A 17,004-nucleotide genomic window follows, 5' to 3' on the forward strand; every position below is an offset into this window, starting at 1 on the left:
AATCGTTGCAATTTCATGTGATTGAAGAAACCACACATGCCTTCCAACATGTAAAGACCAAGCAAATTTAGCTATGCTATCAGCCTCAAAGTTTTGAGACCTTTCCCCCGCAAAAAAAAAGAAGTCTTGAGACCTTTTCTTATACTCCAAAAAATCTAGTTTACTAGCACAAATCTCTTGGACAATAGGTGCACGGGTCATTTCGGGCAGGCATATGCGTTACGCTCCCTGGGAGCTCCTAGCCACCGCATTATGCGGCAAACAGACCTCCCTTCGCACAGGGCGCGCCGACTGGGATGGCCCATTTTGAGTTGAACAAACCAAGCTGTCTGGCGAAAAAAAATCGCAAAAACAATGCGTCGCGCGAGCTCGGATTCAAACTAGAGACATGCTGCTAGCATATGGGTCAGGCTAACCAGTCCACCTATTGACCATTGTTGATGAAACTAGCAGAGTGAACCATAAAGTACTACATTTAGTGGCGTAAACGGAACATTACTTAAAACCTTGCAGACAATGCTTCAAATTTAGAACACTTTAATTAAGTTAGGAATATTTTTTAACACACGCGAACGAATTTAAAAATTTCTCATCATCTTTTGAAAGCTATGATGAAATTTTCAACTTCCTGAACATTTTTCGTAAATGTGAACGTTTTTTGAATTTGTAAACAAAACTCAAAAAGTGGAACTCAGTTTGCAATTATAAACAATTTATTTAAAACATTAACATTTTTAAAATTTTCAAAACATTTTTGAGAACGTGAACATTTTTCAAAATTCCAGAACATGCTCTGAAAACATGAACATTTTTTGAATTGGTGAACAAAGTTTGAAAACGGGGACAACATTTTAGGTTCAGAACAAAAATTATAAAGTGAGAACCAATGGAAAATCCTGATTTTTTTGGAAATGAGAACAATTTGGAAAAGCTTGCACGTTTTCTGAAATTCCCGAACATTTTTTTTGAGTTTGTGAACAAAACTAAAAAAATGTGATTTTTTTTCATATTCCCAAACAGTTTTTGAATTTGCAAACAAAATTTCAAGAACATGAACATTTATGAATTTGTGGACAAATTTTCAACATAGGGACATTTTTTGAAAATTGTAAACATTTTCTGAATCTGCAAAAAAAAACATAACATGCAAACATTTTTACAATTTAAAATTCTATTAGTTTTAGATTTTGAAACATTTTTTGTAAAATAAACAACAATATTTGAACATCCAAACATCTCTAAAAAGACGAACAAAATTTGGAATTTCAAACAATTTTAAAAAAGACGAATAAAATTAGAAACCACGAAAGTATTTTGAATTTGTGAACAATTAAAAAAAAGCAGAACATGTTTAAATTTCTGAACAAATTTTGTAAGCCCGAACATTATTTGAAACTCCCCGAACAATTTTCGAATTTGTAAGTAAATTTTGAAAACGAGAACATTTTTTGAAATTGTGAACAAAATTTTGAAACCACAAATATTTTTTGCAATTGATAAACATTTTTTGAAATGATAAAACAAGAACATTTTCAAAATAAGGAACATTTTTAGATTTAGGAATTTTTTTTGAAAACAGAAACAATTTTCAAAATTTGAACTTCTTTTAGAATATTGAACATTTCTGGAAAAAGAAAAATGAAAATTATAAAAAAGAAAACCCGACCACAAAGAAAAATAAAAAAACCGGAGAGAAAAAAAAACCCGAAGGGGTAGTGCCAATGCGATCTACTCAAATGGGCCGGCCCAGTCACGTTGATCGGCCGCTTGCCTGTGCGTTTCTCCGGCAACTTGCGGCAACGAGCGGCAAATAAGAAATTCCGCTCTCCCTAACTTAGGCATGACCCCCTTATCGCACGTGCCAGTATGGTCGGACCGCATGGCCCACCGTAGCACGTCTCATCAAAATATCTCCAAAAAAATGACGAGAAACTTACAAAGACAAATTTTAGGCATGTGAGAAAGTTTGAAAAAAAATTAGCTGCTCATAGCCGATTTTGTCTTCTCTGGCATGAACTCCTCGAATGTCGTTTGCCAACGAATTTTTGCACTCACCTGGCGCACTCAAGCATCTTTCATGTAAAAAAAAATCAGATTTATTTGAATTTTTTATTTTTTATTTTGATTTTTACTGTTCACACGGTAAGCATGATATTTGAAATGGGACTTCTTACTTGGTAAGCATTTTACCTGATCTAGTCATGTTTGATCATAAAACTTAGAGCAACTCCAAGGCACCGATCCATTTTGCTCGCGCGTGTCCGTTTGGATCAAAACGAAGACAAAAGTCGACCCAACGTGCCAACTCAAACGGTCACGTGTTCACTTTTCGTCCGCTCGACGACCCATTCCAAGCCTAAATTCGGGCCTCATTTGCGTCGGCGCAGACACGAGGCAGACGTGCGCAACACCCGCCTACCCCCCAGGCCCGCCAGTCAGTGGCACATACGTCATTCTCTTCCTCCCATCCATAGCAAGCACCCGGCTACCCAACCCCGTCGCCGCCGTCGCCCCGTTCTAGTGTCCTAGCCAGCCGTCTGTACCCACATATCCCCCCACAACACGCACCTTCCAATGTCGCTGTCACCACCTTCTCGCCACCGGACCACCGCAGCTTCCTCCGATGTCGCCACCAGCACCACCTCGCCCCCCGTGCCCCGGCCAGCTCCTTCGACGACGACGACACGCCAGCTACCTAGTCCAAGGGAAGTGTGCGGCTCTTCGCCGACCTGCTTCTTCAACGCCGCCCGCAAGTTGTTCGACGGTTTGCCCGCAAGGTACAAATGGACTCTGCCGACGAGTTCTTTTTCCACAATTTCATTTGCGGCTTGGATGATTCTTCATCGGACGATGACGAGATGGTGGTTGTTGTGTTGGTCGTCCATGACCACCTGAGTAGGCAACGATCGTTGTTCCAGGGCTCGACCCCGGGACACACTCCGACGTTGAATCGCAACCGAGAGAGCGGCCATTTGCTTCTCTAGAAGGACTATTTCGAGACAACCAACCGACTCTGCAAGTGAAAGGATCGAGATGGACCTAGAGGCGGGGGTGAATAGGTACAATTACAAATTTTAATTGTTACTAAGCAATTTTAGGCAATAATGCGGAAAATGAAAGTGAGCCTAACAATTGCAAGTATGATACTAATGAGCTAAGCAAGATAAACAAGTGACACAAATATATATGAGTAAGCAAGCACAAGATGATATAAGTAAGTGCTAAGAGACAAGTAACCACAAGTAGAGAGTTAGGGTTAGGAATAACCGCAACTCCGAGAGACGAGGATGTATGCCGATGTTCACTTCCTTGGAGGGAAGCTACGTCACCGTTTAGAGAGGTGGATGTTACCACGAAGGCACACCAACGCCATGAAGGCTCACCCTATTCTCTCCTTGAGACAACACCACGAAGGCGTTTCTCAACCACTAGTGGTAGACCTTGGGGTGGTCTCCAAACCCTCACAAACTTTCCGGGGGAAATCACAATGGTCGATTCCTCGCCGGAGCACTCCTACCGCCTAGGAGTCTCCAACCTCCAAGAGTAACAAGAAGCACCACAAAAACAAGGGGGAATCAACTTTCGCTTTGGTGAATGTGTAGATCGAGCACTTCTCCTTCGCTTCTCAAAAGATCAAGAGCTTTGGTTGGCTAAGGAGGGAGATCTCCAAGAAATCGAGGTCTGAAAATGGAGGTGAGAGAAATGGAGTCGTCCACCCCTTCGTGAGGAAGAAGAAGACTATTTATAGGTGGGGATGAAATTTGGCCGTTGGAGGCAGATTTCTGCGTAGCCCGGAAGTTCCGGCTACAGACGGAAGTTCCGGACCCCGGAAGTTCCGGCCAAGTTCCGGACAGGTTCCGGGCTACACATAAGATTTGCACCACTCAGTAGTACCCCAGAAGCTGCTGACACAGGGGACGGAAGTTCCGGCCGCCCCGGAAGTTCCGGGTGATGGAAGTTCCGGCCAGGGTCCGGTGAGGTTCCGGGCTACACAGAGAGATTGCACGAAAAAGTGCAGTTTCTCTGGGTACCCCGGAAGCTTCCCGGACCCCGCCCGGACATTCCGGTCCCCGGAAGTTCCGGCCGTCCCGGAGGTTCCGGCCTGAACAGAGACTTGGCACTAGGATATTTAGATCAATGTGAGAAGGTAAGTTGATTCCCCGGATGTTTTCATGATGCACCCCCTCTTAATAGTGCGGCTGCCCTAAGGACTCAAGAAATAAGAAAACTTTAAGGTACTCTTCTTTTCTTGAGCACACCTCTTTTCCTTTTTCCAATAAGAGAGGAAATAACCATCCATGCTTCACTTTTAGCTTAATCAGGGCTGTTAACACTTAGAGCATGTGGTTAGAAACACAAATGAAGTTGCCATCAATGTCAAAAACACTTTAGTGCAATATTGCACTTTCAATCTCCCCCTTTTGACATAGATGACAACAATGCTTGAGAGGGTAAACTCATAAAGTATATACATAATTAAGCAAATTTAATGACAGGAAGGTACTCCCACACAACCCATGCCTTATTTTAAGATTGCATTTGAAATGAAATGACATGGTTAGAGGATTCTCCCCCTATCACTGTGCATACCCACACAAGAATGATATATAGACATAGCACACTTTACTAACCTTTGTTCTTCATAGTGAGGGTACAAATATAGATATAATCATAGCTGATAGATATCTCTTACAATATGAGCAAATAGAATATGCCATGTAACCTCCTTGCCATAAGTTTCTCACACATAGATAGATTAATTAACGAAACATAAATAGGTTCAAATAGCAAGCTCAGATCCAAATGGAGGCAAATAAAAGCAAGGGTTCAAGGATCAACGACAACGGTAAATAGGCAGATAAACAAGGATAAACGATAAGCCCTACCAAGCACCACAACATCTCCCCCTGTTGTCACCTAGATGGCAAGACGGAAAGATGGAGGAATCCACAAACAGCCCCTAGCACTACAAAAAAATACACTTCCGTGATGATACATGTTTATCACAGTAGGTCCCTTTTTTTGTCATGCATGTACATCCATGACAAATTTATGACAGAATCAAGATAGTCATACCTGTGCTGTCGTAGAAGTGTTCCATGACATTACCAAAATTATCATCACGGAAATGTCCACTTCCATGACGATAAATCGCGCGTCACAGAAGTGCTTTCGTCAAGGGTGACCGACACGTGGCATCCACCGTAACGGAACGCCGTTAAGCTATTGGGTCGGGTTTTGGATCCGATAACCCGTTAACAGTCCCGACCAATGGGGATTTTCCACGTGTAAAATCATCATTGGCTAGAGGAAACACGTGTCGGCTCATCGTCCGGGACAGATGTCATCCACTCACCGGACAGAAGGCGCCTATGATACGTCGACACGTGGCACGGCCCAACTAAAGGCGCACAAGATTTTGCGGACCATAATGGGCCGGCCCAGCTAAAGGCCCACGAGATTTTGCGGACCATAATGGGCTGGCCCAGCTAAAGGCCCACAAGATTTCGCGGGCCATAATGGGCCGGCCCAGGTATAGGCCCACAAGATTTTTGTGTGCCATAATAGGCCGGCCCAGGTAAAGGCCCACAAAATTCTTGCGGATCATAATGGGCCGGCCCAACTAAAGGCCCACGAGATTTCGCCAACATTAATGGGCCGGCCCAGCTGTAGGCCCACAAGATTTTGAGGACCCTAGTAGGCCGGCCCGTTAACTGGCTGCCATGTTTTGGGCCAAATGCCGGCCCATATTTGATACGGTCTATTAATAGTCTGCCACGCTTCGGGCCTAATAGTGGCCCATATGAGATCCGGCCCGTTAAAAGCCTACCACGTTCTGGGCCAAATTACGGCCCAGATCAGGTCCGGCCTTTTAAGAGGTTTCGGGCCTAATTATGGCCCATATCAGATTCGGCCTGTCAACTAGACACTATGCTTTTGGGCCCACTTGCTAAAGGCCCACTTAGTAATTCGGCCTGATATTAGTTTTGGCCTGTTAAGGGCCCGTTTAACATTTCGGCCGTATATTAATTTCAGCCTGTTAAAAGTCCGTCATATAGTTGGGCCTAACTACGGCCCGGTTTGTATCCGGCCTGCTCGCAGCCGATATCTGATTGGGCCAAACAAGGACCGAGACAATTTTTCGGCCTGTTAAAAGCCCGTGATTTGATTCGCACAATCATGGGTCGGGGTTCATTTCGGGCTGCTGCCGGCCCGTGAGCTGATCGTCACGTTTCAGGCCCAACCTACATCGTGATCGCATGACGGCCCGATTATGTACCGTAATTTTACGGTTTGGCCGGTTTACTGCGAAGATAGGATATATATACAGTAAAATAACTGCAGCATCGTGAATAAGAAAAAACCTATACTATAGAATAAAGAAATTACGACATATTACATCCACTGGGCATCAAAGTTTGCCACTATGATAATAAAGCACAAGCAGACATCAGATTACATACACTGGGCATCAAAGATCGCCACCAGTGCAAATAAACACGCCGACAAAATAATATACAAAACCGACAGTACTTCAATAGAGTTCAAGAAAGGTTAGCCTGCTGGGGAGCTGCAGCGCAAGCAGCTGAGCAAGATGATGAGACTGCGCTTGTTCAACACTTATATCTTCGTCACTCTGAAAGATAAACAAGCAGACAGATGACAGGTTTCGCACATAAAAGTATCAGTGCCGACAATTCATCACATTTCTTACTGACGAATAAAGTGACACAGTTTAAATTTGCATTAACACAATATGATATTGTTCAGGTCAAGACATGGCAGGAAATGACATTGTGAAGGAGTTGGCAGTTTCACGACACCACTGGATTACAGATCAAGAACTCATAAGTATCAATGTTAGTGTGCTGTCAATTTATACCATTTCAGTTTGGCAAATAAAGAGATGGTTTAAATAATAGTAGAATTGTATGACATTTTTCATAGTTAAGACATTGCATAATATGACATTGTGCTGTAGTGGGTAGGTTCACCACACCACTGGATTACAGATGAAGAACAGAAGCATACATGCAGTGCAAAAGAAGATCACTTGCTCTGTATATTTTAATTTACATGGTATGAAGAAGGAACTTGGTTGTACAACTAAAAACTTAAATTGAGAAAGGATAAACTTTTGTTTATGAACTACATATAATAAAATTTAAATAAGCAATTTGATGCAAACATCAAAAATAAACAGCTGTTGTAGTCATGCCTAACCAAATATATACAACAAAGTTTGAAGGCTTGAGATGGACAAACTTACATTATTGGTGAAGACAGGCTCTATAAAGGCCTTGTCCATGCTGATGGGGGGGGGGCAATTCAAGAAGTTTACCACAGAATCTTCTTCAAAAGCATTGCCTTTATTCTACATTTTGTTAAGAGTAAATATAGATGTGATAATATATGAAAAAATGGAGAATATTTAAGATAAGATGAAGAGTGATGCTACATAACCAAGTAGCTATAAATGTAAGTGCAGCGATACAGGCAAAAGGTACAACCAAGAGCAATGCACAACTAAAGTTTTTCAGTACCAACCTTATGGTAAGAGTAAATATAGATCTGATGTGTAGAAAATGGAGGGCAAAGGAAAATAAGCTGCAGAGTGATGGTACATGAACAACTACCTGTCATTATAAGTACACTGATAAAGGACAACATGTACTTACAAGAACAATGCAGAGCTAAAAAAACATTGGCATTGGATATATTCTACACTAATGTAACCATTCATACAGATCAGATAATTTGGAGCGAACAATTGATAAGCAAGCTATCATGCATACTGCTGTCACATAATGAACCAGGTATGTATGCAAGTACAATGATACAGGACAATAGGTACTAACAAGAGCAAAGCAGCGGGAAGCATATTTGAGATATCCTGTCGTTCTTGTCAAACCGGAATTCTTCTTCGAGCAGATTTCCTGCAAAAAAGATCCGTAAGGCACATGCGGAAAAGTAGAAGTTCAAATTGTCATATGATTTCATAGAAAATACCTCATCCTGGGAACGAGATCAGTGCATAACAAGGTTTTTCCATTCAATGTCTTCTAAATTTAGCACAGGAGACTTCACCAGAAATTCGTTTATAGACTTGCCATCAAAGTGTGATTTCCTCAGGTAACACCGATACTGTTGCAATGCTTCCTTGAAAAGCAGAAGCAAGCTTTGCTCGTCATGACTATCCAGATTGACCATCGCCTAGTTACAACAATGTAATGTAAATCATTGATGTGTTCAATCAGCAGAAAATAGGAAAATAATAGCCATGAATAATAGCACTTACACGTAAGTTGGACAGGAAGATGTGAAAATGGTGTTTGTCTTCACAATAATCTTCCCATGATGGGAATATATGCACGTAGTCCCTAACAACATTGAAAGCATTGTCTTTTAAACTGGGAATAAATGGAATGGGGTTCCAATCTGCAGGAATTGGCCATCTCTGCAGTTGGGATAGGTCTTCAGCCGGTGGACTTGCTGTACTTTTTGCTGGAGTGGGATTTTTCTGTGGTACAGCTGGTGCTATGGCAAATGAAATCGGTATACCTTTTGCTGGAGTGCAGGTCCTGTGTGGTGAGGCTAGTGGTGTGGCTAGTGAAGTATGGGTACAGTCTGCTGGAGTCGGTCCTACGTTTTGTGTCACTGGTTGTACAACCAATATAAGTGGGGTGCTGTCTGATTTCTCCGGCACCATCACGTTTTTCAAGGACTTTGCTGGTGCTCCTTCAGGTTCGGCAATCACCCTCTTCCTTTTTGATGTCTGTTGCACAAGAACAACATTTGAGTGGAAAAACATGGTATGATGACAGATGGAATATGTATTGATAATGGATGGGCATGTCATCTCGACATATATGATGAGTAAACTAAGCAGATGGCGGTGCAACAAAGTAGAAGAAATGCAAGATAACATATGCAAGATACCCGCAATCAATAAAACATTGCCAAATTAGAACAGGCACCTTGATGGTTGAGCAGGACAGGCCATCTGCTTTTGACTCCTCAAGGTTAGAATAGTCATTAGGATGATATTCTGAACAAGAATCAACAGGTGGGGAGCGTATGAGTTTCATTGCATCCAGAATGGCACTCAATGCCTTGGTGCCAATTTTGTAAGTCATTGCAGTGTTTAGCTTCAAGAGTGGACTGCTGCTAGTGCGACACAAAGCAGCTACACAGATCATAGTGTAGATATAACGGGAAAACCTTAAGCATCAGAGTAAAATCAGCAAAGTGGAACTTACTGGAATATATGTGCTAGTATTGCCGGTACGGCTAGAAAGGCTTCGGATACCAGCTCTCTTCAAGTGAAGGTGCGGTACTGTTAATATCAATGTAACTCTCAAAGGCGACACAGCTCCCGCATTTCCTTGCTATTCTTATAGGATTCAAGTGGGCAGGCCACTACAAATCCTATTCCTATGTTTACAAGATCCTACGAATCAAAGAGGCTCAAAGTTTCCATCACAACCGACCGTATAGATCTCTACACTGCAAATGTCCCTGCTCATCTTCAGTACAAGGAATATACTGTACTACTATCATACTCCCTCTGTTCCAAAATATAAATCTTGGTAGAGATTTCCACTATGGATCACATACAGATGTATCCAGGTACATTTTAGAGTGTAGATTCACTCATTTTGCTCCATATGTAGTCCAATTTGGAATCTATACAAAGACTTGTATTTAGGAACGGAGAGAGTACATATTAAAGAAGAATGGAAGAGGAACATGGTAAAGAAGAGCAAGCAGATTTTGGATAATAAAATGTTGGTTGCGCAGTGCCCACACATGATGAACTAGAGCGCATTAAGAATGCAACTCCTAGCTGTCTCTCGACCATTTCAGGCGGTTGGATGAAGATCCTACGTCTCCTAACCCATCTTCCTCCTCTCTGATTCTTCCCATACAGAACACCGCATGGGCCGCCGGCCGGACCACCGGCCCCCACCGCCTGTGTTCCTCCGCCACCCCCACCCCAACCCCCACCCGCGTCGAGTTTTCTTCGTTCGGCGAGGCCCCACAACCACCTGAGCCCCTTCGATCGCACCGGCGAACTATGGCGAGCTCTGAAAAATCGACTAATCCAATTTTGAAATTTAGTCTACTATGATTTAACTAGTGTGGAATATAAAAGGGGAAAACCATAAGCATTGCGAGTATGGTGTTGAGCGTGCCATGGAGGATCTGAAGGTGCAAACCAGACAAAGGCAACTTCGCAACCAAGACAAGAAATCAGAGTAAAGCAGTGGCGATCTATTTTCTTGCTGCGATAAATAAGTTGAGCAGATACGAAAGAGTACCGCCTCTAGTGCAGCGCCATGTACGCATCTGCTGAGAATTTGACGGTGCTGCGGTAGCGATGGCTGTCAGCGGCGTGGAAGCAGATCTAGGAGGGTAGACGATGGCGGCGGGGCGCGGTGGACGAGACGGTCGTAGGAGCGGCGCCGACAAGGTGGACGACGACGGGGATGAAGCGAGAGGACGGGATGCAAGGATCCCGGTCCGAAGCCGTGGATGAGAGAGGTCGATCTCTTGTAATGGACGGCGGCGTCGGGGTATCAGCTCCGGCATGGTGGAGGAGGACGGCGGTGGATGGGGTGGCGGACGGCGGCGGACGGAGGAGGGTGGGGTGGAGAGGGTGTTTTGGCGCCCACGGAGTACGAATGGGGAAAAGGGAGGTAGAGAGGAAGGGGGGAACCATGTATTCAGGGCGCGCTTGTCTCAAATGCGAGGAAATTTACAAACTTAGCCCCCGTTTCAAATTTCTACTACATCACAGCAACACTAGTCGGTCGGGGATAGGATGGTAATCTCGCATACACCGAATATTTGTCGACGAGAGTTTGTTTTTGGCGCCCACCGTGTATGAATATGAATCGGGGAGGGAGTCGATTTCGGCCGAGGACACACTGTGTTTTGGCGCCCACGTGTATGAATCCGGGTGAGAGGTGGTTACGTCACGTTTGGGTGAAATTACAAACCTACCCCTATCGAAACCTATAGAAATCCAGCATACAGGCTTTGCATGGCAGGGATAGGCAGTAGTGATTTCCATCTCGCAGATTTTGGTTTCGGGCGGTTACTGCGACTTTCCCTGCTTCGTTCAAATTTTGCAGAGTGCACGTTTACCGTGCCAACTCAATTCGAATCCCGTTTGTATTCTATTTTTTTCGGGCGGGATCCATTTTCAATTGGAATTACATTCTATATACATCATTTTTTATATATATACTTTCAAAAGCACAACAAAGAATTCTGCTCCTTTATATGTATAATACGATCTACAAATACAACGATCTCGAAATCTTAAGGTTGAATTCAATTTTTTAACCAAATTATGTTCTACTAAAATGTATGGATCAGTAATATCTACATATTAAATAACATAGGTGTGCGTGAATTCATATGAGTATGCATGTTTGATAGATCAATTTTGGTTCGAGTATGGATTACATGTATCATCATCTCGAATTCAAATATTTGAATCCCTTTTTTGTTCACTCCTTTCACGCCCATCTCTCTCGCATGCATGCTCCTTCAGGTAGCTATCACTCTCTTTTCTCCAGCTCACCCGCACGCTCACTTCATGTTGCTCCTATCCTCGCAAACATGGTCTCTCGACGTCTCCCTTGAGAAGTGTCACACTCTCCCTATCATTATAAATTACACGGTTTTCATTATCTCTCACGTCTCTACTGTTCTCTGGTATCACTCGGTACCTAAGCTTTCTTTTTCACCGCTAAACACACAGTCTCCACTCGTCTTTCACTTTGTCTTTCTCTCTATGGGATTCTCTCACACACCCTATATGTCTCTACATATGACTCATACCACTAAAATTACTCTCTCTATCTCTCCTGTGGACACAAAATTTGTTGCGGTCTCCTTTTCGTCTCCATCCCAGACTGACATTATTCATTTGTTTACCGATCAGACAACCCCGACTACCGTCTCCTCTCTCTCTCTCTCACAGACACACACGCACAACTCCTACCACTAAAATGTGAATGGAAAACGAGATTTTGTTATACCCAAACAAAAAAGGACCGGAGGGAGTGATTGCTCTGACACGGACGCGACCTCTCATAGCGCAGGCATTGAACCGGCGCGCCGGCCAAGAGGGCCGCACTCGCTGCAGGCCCGGCCGAGGACGCCTCCTCGCCGCGTGCAACCAGCTTAAGACTGCCCCGCCTACCTTCATTGAATCCACGCGTGTGCCGGCAACACGTACTTCCGCGAGCCGGCAGGCATTTTAGAACACAAAAAATGACTACAATATAATTAATTTACGCATGGTCTTGACTTGTTGTGCTCGCACTGGTAGCAGGAACTAGTAGAGGATTTTCTTTATTTATAACTCTCCTCACATTTTTTTGGCTTTGAAGTGAATCATGGTTGTGGACATTATGTATGAATGTGCAGATATCTGTGAACATGAGTTTGATGTGGAAGTTGAACTTGGAATGTCGGGCTTGCGCGTGAACTATACCATGTCCAATGCTTCGTCTGTTATTGTTTGGAAAGTAATTGTTGTTATTACATGACCCGAAAAAAACATTTTGTGCCACATCAGTAGATGCATGGACATCACATCAGGCATGCCGACTGGATAAACATTTGAACCTAGCTATTATGAAGGAAATTTTGTATTGACAACAGTTTTAGATAGCAGGAGACGCCTAGCCTGCTCTGCCTCTGCTAGCTTATTTCTGGCTTCTTCCATCTCTTCTTTGGCTTGGGTGAAGAGAGCATCTGATTGCTCTTTTCGCTTCTTCAGGAACTCAGCTACATTCTCAAGGGATGTTGCACACTTTCTTTCAGCCTTTACTAATGCCACGAGGACACGAACAGCTGACGACTCCACCTGGCTTGTGTGTAATCCAGCATCATCTGGGAATTTGCACTTTGTGTCTAATCCAGCATCATTAGGGAATTGGCACCCTGTGTGTAATCCAGCCTCATTTTGGAAACATGATCTCGAGGTTGACCATACTTCCCTCCTCGCAGGAACTGCATCCTGACATGAAGTTACTTCTTTTTTAGATTAATACTCAGAGCAACCTAGATCCATTTAGTAGAAGCCAGATAAACAAAACTCAGAGAAGTGAATTCAAAAGGAATAAATAAATAAAAACAGACTACAAGGTGAGAACACCCACTTCCTACATCAAACTAAAAAACGAAAGCATTAGGACGATCAAGACTCTTCTTATTACACATCGAAGAACACCACACTTAAGAGAAATAAAAACTACAACATATACACATCGAAGAACACGAGGCTACACGGAAGTAATTGAAAGGGTGTTACTTACCAAAGCTCGTTTTACAGGTTCGGTGCAACTCCTCTTTAACTTGCCACGCTCCTTGAAGATGTCCCGAATATCCCGTGTTTGATCTTCATTGCTCCTCTGCATGTTCGCACTAGTGGTTTTAAAATCTCAACATGGCAAGAAAAATATACTATTAGTAATACTTGCGCATCTTGTGGGCAACATTAAAGCACTCGTCTGCCATGTTAGAGCATCTCCAACAAGATAAACTACTCATACAAATGCATCTTGATGCGTGCAACGCATGAGCATTTTGCTAGTTCTAAAAACCTTTCCATCATTTGCCACACTACTGGTTGCAGATGAAAAACCTACCCAAGCACAACGCTTTATAGGAGCGACGCACAATTACAAGTTGATATTCTGTTAGACAATGGAGGCTATAACCAATTACTTTTACGGGAACAATAGCACCCAGGAAATTTGAAGGGTAGGTATGAACAAAATTGGAACTGCACATGTACTGCTAAGTGATTCAATACACACATTACCAATCGAGGAGGAGAACGATGGTCGCGGCGGCCTCTGTGAGTCATGGTCGGCAACGGGAGTCAGTTCATTATCCACGACGGTGGTACTTCTGCGCTTGGCGTCGGCTTCCGGGAAGCAGATACGAGACCGTGGAAGACGATGCCGGGGAAGAGGCTCCGTGTACAATGACGACGGTGGACCGGCTCTAGTGCGGCGTACGAGGTCGTCGATTAGGCAGATGCGCTACGGTGGACGAGTGCGCCGATGTAAAGGGGAGGAGCACGAAGGCTGCGGTGCCATGGAGAAGTCTATTTTGCGGTGGGGATAGAAATTAGGGATTATTCAGGTGTACTACTCTGGGTGCTGGGGTGGGGTTGGCTGGGTAGGGTGAACCTGAAGTTACGAAAACAGCCCCCTACCAAGCGTCATCCATAGGCCTATTTCGAAGGCTATGATGGTAACTTCCCAATGCTCGAATCAGGGTCGCGGGAGATTTTCCCGCCAACCTCAAAATTTTGTGACACTGGACTCCCCGTGTGGCGTGTTGAGTGATTCGGCTAAGCAACTAGCGAGTAGTAGTAGTAAACTCTGCGTATTAGGTTTGACCGAAGTCAAACTTCCTAAAGTTTGACCAAGTTTATAGAAAAATATAAACATTTACCATAACAAATATGTATGATGTGAAAGTACATTCAATAATGAATCTATTGGTATTTATTTGTTATTGTATATGTTAATATTTTTTGTTATAAGCTTTCTGAGAGTTTACAAAACTTGACTTTGACCAATGATAATACGCAGACTTAAATAAAAACGGAGGGAGTACACATTTGTTTTCTTAGTTTGTAGTGAACTAATCATTTGTTGAAATTGTGAAATAAATATATTAGGCTATTGACTTCGAATGTAATGGTCTATACAATTCAATAGTTACAATCATTGTCGAATCCAAGATGTATACAAGGTCTATAGTACTTCACAACATGCTCAAACTCACATAATCCGAGTCAAATGAGAATCTAAATGCATTTCATAGTTATTACTTTGTAGGATGCAACAAGAACAACCATAACCCTACATCAGCCATTATAGAAGCAACATTTTGACATATCCCAATGTGTGAATGAAACGTGCAGAGAGAGCTTTTGGAGATGGAGCAGATAGGGAGGGAAAGATTGTATGTATGTGGACGAGAGAGTAGGAGACAAACCTAACGAGACAGAGAGAGAGAGATAGAGAGAGAAAGAGAGAGGAAGAAGTTAGGTCTGTGAGAAAGATGCATACATGTAATATACATGAGATGCGTGTGCATCTGGATTCTGTATACGTGGAAGGAGAAGAGACAACATGTTTGATGAGAGAGCAGGAAAAACATGGACGAGAGGGGAAGGATCTCGTGGGTTGAGGGATTGAAAATTTTGTGCGGGGGAGAGATGGATTGGTAATTTTGTGCAAGAGAGAGAGAGAGAGGGTGGGGGGGAGGAGTCAGTCAGCCGTCGTCACATCACCCTGCTTCCAAATGATCCCGCATTCTCTAGCGTGGTGTGGTCGCCGTCTTCAATCTGCTCGTCGCCCTCTTTGAAGATTGAGGTGTTGTGCATGTTGGGGTGCAAAGAAGCACAAGCGAGAGTGGTCGCCGTATAACCTTGGATGGGGATGAATTGTGTGCTCGGGGGAGTGTGTGTGTTGTGTTGCGTGTGTGTGTCTCTCTCTGTGTGTGTGTGCATGCGTGTGTGTGTGTCAGATATTGAGAGAAAACAAACCTAATGAGAGAAATGGGTATTCACAAAGAGATTGTACGGGCCTTGAGGTGGGCAGGGGCCGGGTGAGGGTGTCAAAATGTGCGCGTTGATGCATGTGTTGCATGCGACCGTGCGAGGGACGGACAAATCGAGAGAGATGGTTGTTGTGTTACGGATGCTCCTCTCTCTGTCTCTCTCTCCCCCCCTCTCTCTCTCTCTCACACACAAGTAAACTAGAAGACCGTTCTCTCATGTATACACAACATATCGGCATCTGTCTATGTCTCACTCATGCACGATCATTTGCACATTCACACCTCTCTATGTCTGTATCACACGCACACCGTCTCCACATTGCCCTTCCGCCACAACACACATATGGACACACACACACACGTTCTCTCTCAGTCACACACACAATATCAGTATAAAAAAAACTAGGGCGCACCAAAAACGTCCAAATCCAAATAAACACGAACTGGAGCTAAATTCAAATATATGGAAATATCACAGCGTCAAGAACTTTCACAGGAAAAAAAGTTGAGTAATATTCGAGGATTGTTTTCACACACACAAAAAGGTTCGGTGGATGTCCTTCGAGCGCGACACGGTGATGCACCGTTCGATCGACCGCGCGGCCGCGGTTCACGCGCTTGCACAGGATTCGGTATCGTGGCCGTGGTACTAAGGCTGGTCACAATGGGCAAGAACATAAGCTAGTAACTAATAAAAGCGCTGCCTAAGTCTAATGTTTACGTGTACTAGTACGGTTTTCTTTTAAGTTTGACCAACCTTATATATAAAACTAAAGTAAGCTCCCACATGCGCACTCATCAATATGCCGCCGCCGCCGTTGCGCATGCCGGCACCCGCCTGCTCCGGCCAACAATTTCTCGCCCATCACTGCCGTGTCGCCGCCATCCCTATGCCATGAAGCCGAAGGCTTGCCCGCTCACGTCGTCTGCAGTCCCTCCTCGCGATGCCGCCGCGCTGCCAAGCACGCGAGCAGCTGGTGGAGCCGCGTCTATGCACGCAGCGTACGAAGAGGAGGACGAGCGCGTGCTCCAACACGCTGGCGAGGAGGAACTAGCGTGTCATTGTCGTCTCCGCCCGTGTGGAGGAGGCGCGCATGGTGGCTGTCGCGGCGGAAGCCAGTCGCGCGCGCGTCGAGCCCGCAAACCGGGTGCAGACGCGGAATCTACCTTCGAGACCTTGAATGCCACGTGGATCTTGCAATCTAAAGGAGCAATTTGGGTCAGTCGACTCATGTGAGCCGTTTGATGCAACATGGATGGCTAGAAGGGCTTCTTCCACCTCTTCTGCCGTCTTCTTCCTTCGCTCCGTCAAACTTCTTTCACAAATCGACTGACCCAAATTATAGTACTAGTACGAATGTATTAAGTATAGTAGGAACACGAAGATACGAGCAGTAGTAC

Source organism: Triticum urartu, chromosome 7 (genome assembly GCF_003073215.2).
Source record: "Triticum urartu cultivar G1812 chromosome 7, Tu2.1, whole genome shotgun sequence".
NCBI classification, from domain to species: Eukaryota; Viridiplantae; Streptophyta; class Magnoliopsida; order Poales; family Poaceae; genus Triticum; species Triticum urartu.